The following is a 9,890-nucleotide window of genomic DNA, read 5'->3' as shown; positions in this document are numbered from 1 at the left end:
AATGTGTTTAAATATTTTTTTTCCCATTACAACATAATCATTTCTTAAGGTGTAGCTTTTATAACATTGCAAGTTGATTTCCAGATAATTTTAATTAGAATGTCATTAGTGGATAAAGAAACAAAAGCTTAGCTGGCAAACTTAGAGACGTTTTTATTTGCCTCTCTTTCAGTTCACTTATTTGATAGCAGAATTTGCTATCCTTGTGAAATCCAGAAAAAAGATCATTTTTATAAGACTATTTATGTCAAGAGTAAAATTAAACAATTCCTGGGAATTTATTGCAGCGACAGAATGCTTGGGGAGAATAAATATCCGTTTTCAAAACATAACAACTTTTTTAGATGCTTGAAGCCTCCAAAATCAAAGGGGAAAATAAAAGACTATGTCATCTTCCTGCTGATTTTAATTAAGTGAAAATGATACAATGCTAATTAAATTTTCATCCTCAGTTTTAGCTATGGAAACTATTTGTTACATGTTGCTAGCATAACTTTATGCATTAAGCAAACAGGTATTCAACCCTTCATTAAACCTGAGGTGTGATAAGTTGCAGGCCTGCATTAAGCTTGTCATGCTCTTGCATCAGCCTCGTCTCAAAGAATGAATGATAGTCTGTTGGTTGCAGCGTTTCATTTTGCTAATGAAAAAGTATCTTCGTGTTAGATGTCAAGTACTACAACAGGGTCACATTCTGCCACTTTTATTTAGTAGTGCTTTACTCCATGAGTAGATGCATTGATGTGAGTGAGACTACTCACATTGGCCAAATTGTGAATCACTTATAAATGTTTATTCACAATGGCCCCATTCATGCAAAGAGCTGCTCAGCACAACATGAGTAATCGGTTCATAATCAGGCCCAGCTTAAGGTACTATTCAGCTCTGGTAAGGATGGCAGAATCTGGCTCACGTTGGCTTAAGGCCAGACTCAGATTTTTTAACCAAGATGAGTAGCTCCTTATTCCACAAATAGTGCAAATAGAGCCAACAGAGCTCTTTGTAGGGTTCTCTTTTTATAAGAAAAGTCTAGAAAAGAGGCATTTCAGTATATGTAAATAATTTGAGCAAGATTTTATTCAAGGTAAATTATTTTATTTTCTGCTGGACTATACTGCCACATTCGACAGGACTTGTGTTCTTGTGCTTTGATTTTGTCCACTTAATGATTTCTTAGCACGAGCAACTAGTCTTTTCGCTGCTTCTTCAACATGTGGCAAATGCACTAAAAACAAAAGGAGGTGATTTACATAGCCTTCCTGCCAAGTACTTTAACTAATGTTTGAGATATGTGATCATCATGCAATGCTGAGAAGTAAATTTATAGAACTTCTGGGCAAAGAGTCCCTATCCTGTTAAAAGAGAAAGTGAAATATTGTTGTAATTATTGCTGTGAAGAATTTGTGATGACATTGCGCTGGACAGATTTTTTTTCCTATGATTGATTCATCAGCAATTTGAAAATGTTAAGCCTGTATTTGAAACAAATTTCTGAACAGATGTAAATGTATCTAAGAAAATTAAAAGTCCTCTTTAAGATTTGTACAGACTCACAAGTGATGGACAACACTGCGCCTAACAGCCAGTCTCTTTACCATAAAGATGGTCAGAAAAGTTTGACACAACTGAATTCTACCTGTAGTTTCTACCTACAGTTTAATCAGCAGTGTTACATACCGGAGGAATATATCAATGAAGGCATCTTTTGTTGCAGAAAATAAGCTGAAATGAACTATATTTCTAACTTCTTTACTGTCATAATATTTTACACTAAGTGCTGAAAAATTCCAGTTCAATATGTGAAAGGTGTTTTATTTTGCCTCTAAACTTTATGGTAAGGCCCTGAAGTATAAAATTTAACAAATATGACTAATATCATACATTTAACACTAAGATACTTCAGCATGATAGAAGTAAATGATTTTGTTTGGAAAGAATAAAGTATTACAGTGTGTTCAAAATGACACAGTTTAATTAATACTTTATTGATAAATTTCTAAATATCTGAGATCCTTAGAAATCAGAGTTATATCAGCCTGATCAGAGTTAAAACTCATTTAAAACACTTTTACTGCTAAACTTCAGAATGTTTCCAGTGGAAGTTCTTCCTATGATAAGGCACTGATTTTTTTTCCCGGCATTTTCAAAACCAATTAAAAGGTGGCCCACTCATCTCCAGAATACACCTTTTTTATCCCTTTACAGTCATCTGTTAGGATTTGCATGGCATCAGAATGATAGCAAGACATTGTGAGTTACCCAAAGCTCAGTACCCATTTATTTTATACCACTTTTGAGTAGCCTGAAGAAGCTGAAATATATATACACTGGTGAATTCTCATATGAAATATTGTAATTAAACATCCAGAATGAAAAATTGTGGTAGTTGAAATAATATATTTTAGATTTAAATTGTGTAAAATAAGCAACAGGCTGGGCAAGCACTGAATCTGAGGTGTGGGTATGAGAGAAGGAGGGTGCAGTCAATATGGGGGTATGATGACTGGGAATGACAGAATAATCTTCTGTGAGGAGAGTCATGGTGCAGTGCTAGAGTAAGAAGGAAATGTAAACCCAGTGCAGCCCTCCCTGCCCTCTCTTGCCTTAATTCCCCCACCTAAATCTCACCAGGGCCTGTGAATATAAGATTTTATTTTATTGCCACCTCTTCTACCTCTTTGCAAGGACAGTATGGATTTAAGGAGGGATATAAAGAACCCAAAAAGTAAGTATTGAAGAGGCACAACTGGTAGGTGTATGACTGTCACTGCCAATAAAAACATATTGGGAAATTAAAGAGTAATCTTGGGGAGAAACATCTCTAATAATGAATTTCATTTTTCCTTTCCCTGCATTTTTAAGCCAGCAGGAGGGCAGAATGTTAAAACACAGTGATGGTCAGACCAGTGAGTCTACTATATTCCTGAAGCATGGACATTCTCCTTTGCACCACAAACTCGTTAAACCTGTTACAATGGCATACAAATGAAGGAACATATCACAACACTCTCACATAAGAATTATTTGAGATATTGGCCTGTTTCCGCCATTTATTTTTACTCTATTTAAATAACAATATAACAATTACATAGTTCCTCACCAAATCAGAAGCTGAGGCAATGATGGTTTCTGCATCTTTTAATCATGAAAAATAATTGGAAGAGGCTTGATCCTCCCTGCTTTGTACTCCTGTGAGAATATCCATATGCATGTACCAGCCATAGTTTAGTACAGTCCCAATGTCATTTTAGTCGGGCAAAGTCTTCTGCTATAATCCAGTAGTTGCAAAAGACTAGATCCTTGCCTGCAAAAATGCTCTGTGAATGAGCAATTATATTGATGTGGAGAGGGACAACTAAGATGGTTAAAGTCTTTTCTGGTTAAAAACCAAAATATTTTTGTGTGTGTGTGTGAAATCCAGTCTGATTATGACTAACAAACTGATTGTAGTTGGAATAAGATCCTAGTTAACACTTTCATAACATTTTTGTCCTTCTGAGAAAGAGAAGGTACAGTTAAAATGAAAGCTTTCTTAAACAGTGTCCTCAAAGAGAGACATAAGTATCTGAATTTGTGTAAGACTGTATTTACTCAGGTGTATTTACTCAAATGATTTTGTTTTAATCATTAAAAATGAAAACCAGCTGAGATCTTCAACTGTGAATATGACAATATAAAACATGTTCATCACATTTTTCTTTCAAAATGATATTAAGGGAATAACTCAGCTTCCAGTGTATTAAGAATGATTTTCTCATTAGTGTTTATAAACATTTTAATATATAATTAAATGCATATTTACATATGGAAAAATCTGTCAGATGTCCTTTGAACAGATAGAGTAAATAAAACACTGAATGATTTTGGGAGCCTTTTAGAAAAAGATCTGGAAGGGAGATCTGAGTTAGTATTATTTAGCAAATGCTTAAGTAATATATACAATGAGGAAAGAAGAAAATACACTCATTGGCTGGGATCTTATTGAATATTTAGAGCCAGAAAACTCAGTGTTGGCAGAAGGATGAAATTTCCTTAACTTTACTTAAAAATCTCCCAATGATCAAATCCTAGTTGAAGTTATGGGGAATCTTGCCAGTGACTTCACTGGGGAGGAGAATATGATCCCTAATAAATACATAATAGATTTACTATGTTAAATTTAATTGTGCTGGAACAACATTACTTAGTTTATTTTAATGTTTTTTTTGTTAGGTAGTCCATTCTGCTATTTTTAAAACACTGAACTTTATTAAATCAGTGTTTTACATCTAATTCACTACAGTAGTTTCCATATTTGTGTCTGTTTTGTTTTTTTCTTTATGTTTTTGTTTCTAAGGATCAGAGATACACGAATGAGCCGAGCAACGTTTTTTCTTTTTAGGAAGACTTGTTCTAAGGAGGAGTGTTAGTTTTAGTTTGAAAACAGTTCTCCACATATGCTAAATTGTAGTCCAGAGGCAGAGCATTAACCCTTATATAAACTAATTGGGCTGATTCTCTTCTGGAATTTAGGCAAATAATGTAACTGAGATAAACAGAGAGTCACTTATATGTCCACATTTATCTACACTTCCTATTTATACTGCTAAATGCTTAAAACAACACTGGCCCATAAATTTGCCTTTTCGTTCTCATTCTTTTGGCAGTGTTTCCTACATGCTGCACTTTTAAGAGTGTAGTTTGGTCTCCTCTCAAATAAATAAGAGCCATGGAAGGAAAAAACTGCAGCTACAAAGTAGTTCTAACCCATTAAATGCAGATGGCCCACAGGGGGTTTAATCATAAGAGAGAGAACACACATCATGCTGAAATATAGAGCTGTTTTCTATCACTTGTTACCATTTGAATGTCTGTCCCAGGAAAGTGAATTCAATATATCTTCCTGGCCATCAGTTGCCCTCTGAATACTCCTTCTCTCTCTGATGTAGTTAGATTTCCCTTTAGAACATACAGAGATGAATGAGCTCTTACCACACGTAGAAGTGAAAGAAAACATTTCTTTCTGCACCAGAACAGATGAGATTCATCATTAAGAGAATGGATTTGACCTTGTCAAGCGGACCAAAGCAATTTATAAACAAACTCCTACAGGGGAGGCTACTTTTGGCCAAGTACTATATTAGCAGTGTTTTACTTATGCCCACTGCTACCTTACAATAACTTCACAAACAGGCTGACTTCCTGAAATATAGAGTGCTGAGAGATATCGCAGATGTACCTAGAAACACTGGGATAGCATAGGGTTACTTCCCTCCCTAGAGGCTGTACAGAAATATGTCCACCCACCTTGCTATCTCATTCTTGGCAAAAGTTGCAGATCACTACCCAAATTAAAACTCCATTTGATGTTTAGCATATGTATCAAAGTCCATGTTTATACATCAATTTGCCATTATTATATTGTTGTTTGTGTAAACAACACCCATATGGAAGATAGCGTCCACTATGAAATTGAATGGCATCTCCCTACCAGAACACTAGCAGAAAAACAAAGGCAGTTTAGTGTGTGTCTGTCTTATGTCCAGTGTTGGAAAAAGAATATGGAGAGTCAATGGCTTGCTCCAAAGTTGTTTAGACCAGCTGCTACTCCCATTTCTACTGATAACTCTTCTTATAGGAAGAGTTAATCCTATTCTTTAATAGGATTCTTAAAATGCAGGTAGGAATTTTAACTGTCCTCCTCCCATGCCTGTGCCACATATGCTTTTTAAGTGTGAGCAGTATTTCAATAGGTATGAAAACACAATGGCCCATATCTTTTTATCCTGTCCAATAATCACAAGAGAGGCAGAAAAATATGGATATTCAGTGTCTCAAAGACAGTCCTGTTGTGTGGGAAGGGTAGACGTATGTGCCAGCCCAAGGGGGTGCCTGCATGGTAAAGTGGAGGAAAGACTCACTAGATGTATAAGCTACATATCATCGATAAGAAAGCTTTTACTACCATTTGAAGGACATAACTCCCCATCTGTACCACCCTTAGTTGAGCCAACAGACCCGATAGTGTTATAATCTCCTCTCTGTCTCCAAAAAAGGAATTATGGAACATTTGAAGAAGGGAATGGACCAAAATATTTACTGTTCTCTTAGACTCACTTTTCCTATGGCATCTATCCAAATAAAAGAGGTGAAGTTACTACTTACCTCGAAGACTACAGTAATAAGCCCGTGTACAGTGATAATGCTTTATTGCAGTTTTTGTTGGTACCGCTTTTGAAATCATAGTTAGGGTTGATGACTGTGAAAAGGAACTCTTTTAATATGTAGAAGCTTTAATAGACTATATGTGGAGTCATTCAAGCCATTAAATTACCCCAAGCGTTCAGAAAGCATGGAGCCTCCATCATTTATGGGTCTTATGTGAATAGTCAAGAGCTGGATGCGTATTTTAGCTCAGGAGAAATCTATGCTGTCCAAGTCTTGTCTGCTTCATCATAGAAGCTCTTTAATGTTCAAAAAACAAGACAACAGTCTCAACTATGTTTCATTGCCAGGAGATAAGAATACTGACTCTCTTGAGGTCAGAACAATGAAAAGAATTTCCCAAGTCCTCAGAAGGCACTATATTGCATATATTCATAGCTGCTTAGCAGATTTATGCCTTATTCATCAGTAGGTCAAGTTTTCAAGGTCTTCTGCTATTAGGCTGAGAAAAGAGGAAGGGCCACTTGCCTACTTCTTGTAGCTATTATTCATTATTCATGCACCTCACTCAGTGTGTGCTAGGCGTTTTTGTGTCAAATATGGAGATGCGGGAGCCAGTTCTGATGTTAATTTCCCTAGTTTTATAATCACATCTCCACTCTGATTTCTAGATGTGTAAGGAAGAACAGAGTCAGGACCTTGGGCCCTGGACCCAGCATACTTACAATGAAATGTACAAGTTACAGAAAAAGGAACTGTATAAGTGATTGAGTACTACTGTGTAAGGACAAAGGACAAGTGATTGAGTACTACTGTGTAACTTATTTATCTTGACTCACATTTTTTATAAGTATGCATCTGTTTACACTCTTTAAGAGGAAGATCAGAGTTCACAGAGTATTTTTATTACCCTGGGAAGAAATGTATCTTCCTTTTTTTTTAAGAAGAAAACATGGTTTATTATCTGCCTTAAATGAAACAAAACCAAATCTGTCCATGTCTCCACTTTTTCACCAGGCAGGAATCATCCAAGATGAGTGATACTTAGTGAAAGGTATTCTGCTATGTCACAAAATTTCTTTAAAAGCACTAATTCATCCTGAAAACAACCCTCACAGTTTTGCTCTGCCTGAAAATTCATTAGGATATTTGTAGAGATCATATTCTGCAATGTTAAATTTGGTCCTATGGATTAATGGGGTAATCACATTTCCATTGTCCTTCAGCTTTCTTGATTCTGCTTGAAAACATGGCCTAGTATAAAAAGTGCTATTTTCCATTTATTCTGCGTGTCAATATTCAGTTAGGGGACCTTCTCAGAGGCAAGAATTGTTTAAACTGAAATAGCTTGCTACAGAAGACATTTTATTTATTTTAACTTCTCCACCTCTATTCCTCTTTGGCATCCAATATGCATAAAGTGTGGCTGCTACTTTCCAGTTTGAGTTTAGAGCTCTTTGATTTTATATAAAATAGTTCTGTTACATTTCCATAGTATGTCAAAGCAAAATCAAGTTTGTTGTAACTCTTCAGGTCTTTACACATTGCTGCTTTTCTTTTGTTAATATGCAAGCTGACTTAGTGTCTCTGCTTCACCAGCTCTTGCAAAGCTGTTGTACGGCAACATATATGTTCCTTTTAATTAGCCCTGATAAAGTATTAGAGTCCTCCCATGCAATGATTTAGCTGACCCAAAAATGAGTTCTTTGAAATTGTCTTCCTTTTTTTTTTTTGTAGGATAGTATGGATTTGTACAAAAAATTAACTAGTGTCATTCATTTTCTTGAATTTTCAGCTTGTGACACCTCAAAGCAGAAACTGTCCATAATTTTATGCAGAATGATTGGCACAAACAACTACATGAAGTAATTCTTGTAGGTCACCAGATTTATGACTTCCTCTCATTTTCCTCCCTTTTAGTTCTCATTCTGAACAAAGCTTCCATGTTTGCTTTCCAGTGAATATCTTCCATCTATTCAGCTGCCTGTTTCTCGTGCACTAGTCCTCTTTAACATCATACAGATTCCATTTTCTTTCTCAGCTCCATCCTTCTCTTCATTGGTCCAGTGCCTTTTTCTGCTTGCAGCCTTAGTATAGTTTCCCTGTACTGCCCAACTTATTTTTCCACATAAGCACGTGCATTATTTTCTCTTGCTGATGCTGCTTCATACATGATTCATTCTCAAAGACTTCCATTCAGTGTTTACTACAGAAGTGCTGTCAGCCTCTAGCTTTTACTAGCACCATACTCTGGTTGCAAATATATTGGTAGTGGAAAAATCATGGTAGAAATGAATTAATCACAAGTCATATATATTTCCCCTGTGAATTCTGGAGGAGTGAGAATCAGTGGGCGTCTCCCTGGATCTGGTTAGTCCTTTATCAGCTGCCTTTCTGCAAAGTTCAGGGGGAATGAGAAAACAATAATTGGTTCCTTCACCACTGCAGGAGTATCTCATGAGGAGTTCCTTTACACACAGCTTTCTCTTTGACTGACCAACACATGAAAAAAGTTCATATTCTGAATATGGAGACATTAGTGGAAAGGGAAGAACTATATGCTGCTAGTTGACTTATTTGTTTTTTAATATCTTGTTCATAGAGAACAGATTGATTTTGCATATGTCACAGAACACAACAGTTCTCCTGTTAGTTTTAATAGCCATAATGTATCATTTTCCTTTCTGGGGGAATTTTAAGTAAAGATCCAAACCATCACATTTCTCCTTCCTTATTCTACAGATACATAAAGCTGTACTGTCCTCACACGTTTCTAAATAAATAATACAAATAAATCTTTTCAAGGTAGCATTAGAAACTATCCTCTCTATACTTGGTCCTTTTTTGTTCCTTTTTCCCTGAGAATCTGCCCAGTGAGTTTTACTTTGCCTGGATGATAGGAAGTTATAAGTGGCTTTCCAGCTCCTGGCACAAGACTTTAACATCTGAAGCAGAGGAACCTTTCTTTAAGACTGAAAGCATCATTAGGAAACATGACAGAGCTATCATTCAGCTCAAGGCTTTCAAAGGGCATTCTGCTACAGGAAGTATTTCAAGATAGGACTCTAATTTTTGTTCCCATGAATACTTAATGAAAGAACCTGGCAAATATTGCTGGAACAAGATGGGAACTTTCTCAAATGGGAGTCTACATTCTTATATGTTCTCTCTTTTTTCCCTTGCATGGTGATTCCTTAGGCTTCTGGTTTCAACTGAAGGTAAGAGAAGGACACCTCTCCCTAAAATACCTGATGGCTTTTTGCAAGGATAGTGTTGAGGTAAAAATTATTATATTTTTTTCAAGTAGAAGGAGCTGAGCCTGATCTCATAAAAAGCAGAGCCCAGTGATAATCCCATCAGTGTAAGGTTTTGACATGCTCTGAAAATTCAAATCCACCTTCTGCAAAGAAGTTTGCAAATCCCCAAAGTTTTAGCTGTGAGCTATGGTTTGTGTTGCTGAAACCTAGGGAGAAGGTGGCCTTTAAGGACATGCCCAGAACAGAGTTCTCCACACCTGGAATACTTTAAAGTTGAAGACACAGAAACGTCTTGGTTTAGGCTTCATCTTAGATGGGGTGTTGAAGCTGTAACCTTTAGATTTAGGCATATAAAATGGCAGCTAGATGCCTAAATCTTCCACAGTTCCTGTATGGATCTATCATAAATCCTTGACTCTGCTCCCAAATTCTTCTCTCTTTTGTCTCTTTTAAGTGATGTCTCTCTTCAGGTTTATGATTTGCAAAGCA

The sequence above is a fragment of the Numenius arquata genome, chromosome 2, assembly GCF_964106895.1.
Source record: "Numenius arquata chromosome 2, bNumArq3.hap1.1, whole genome shotgun sequence".
Taxonomy (NCBI): Eukaryota; Metazoa; Chordata; class Aves; order Charadriiformes; family Scolopacidae; genus Numenius; species Numenius arquata.
The sequence above is the reverse complement of the archived record's forward strand: the minus strand, read 5'-3'. Positions refer to the sequence as shown.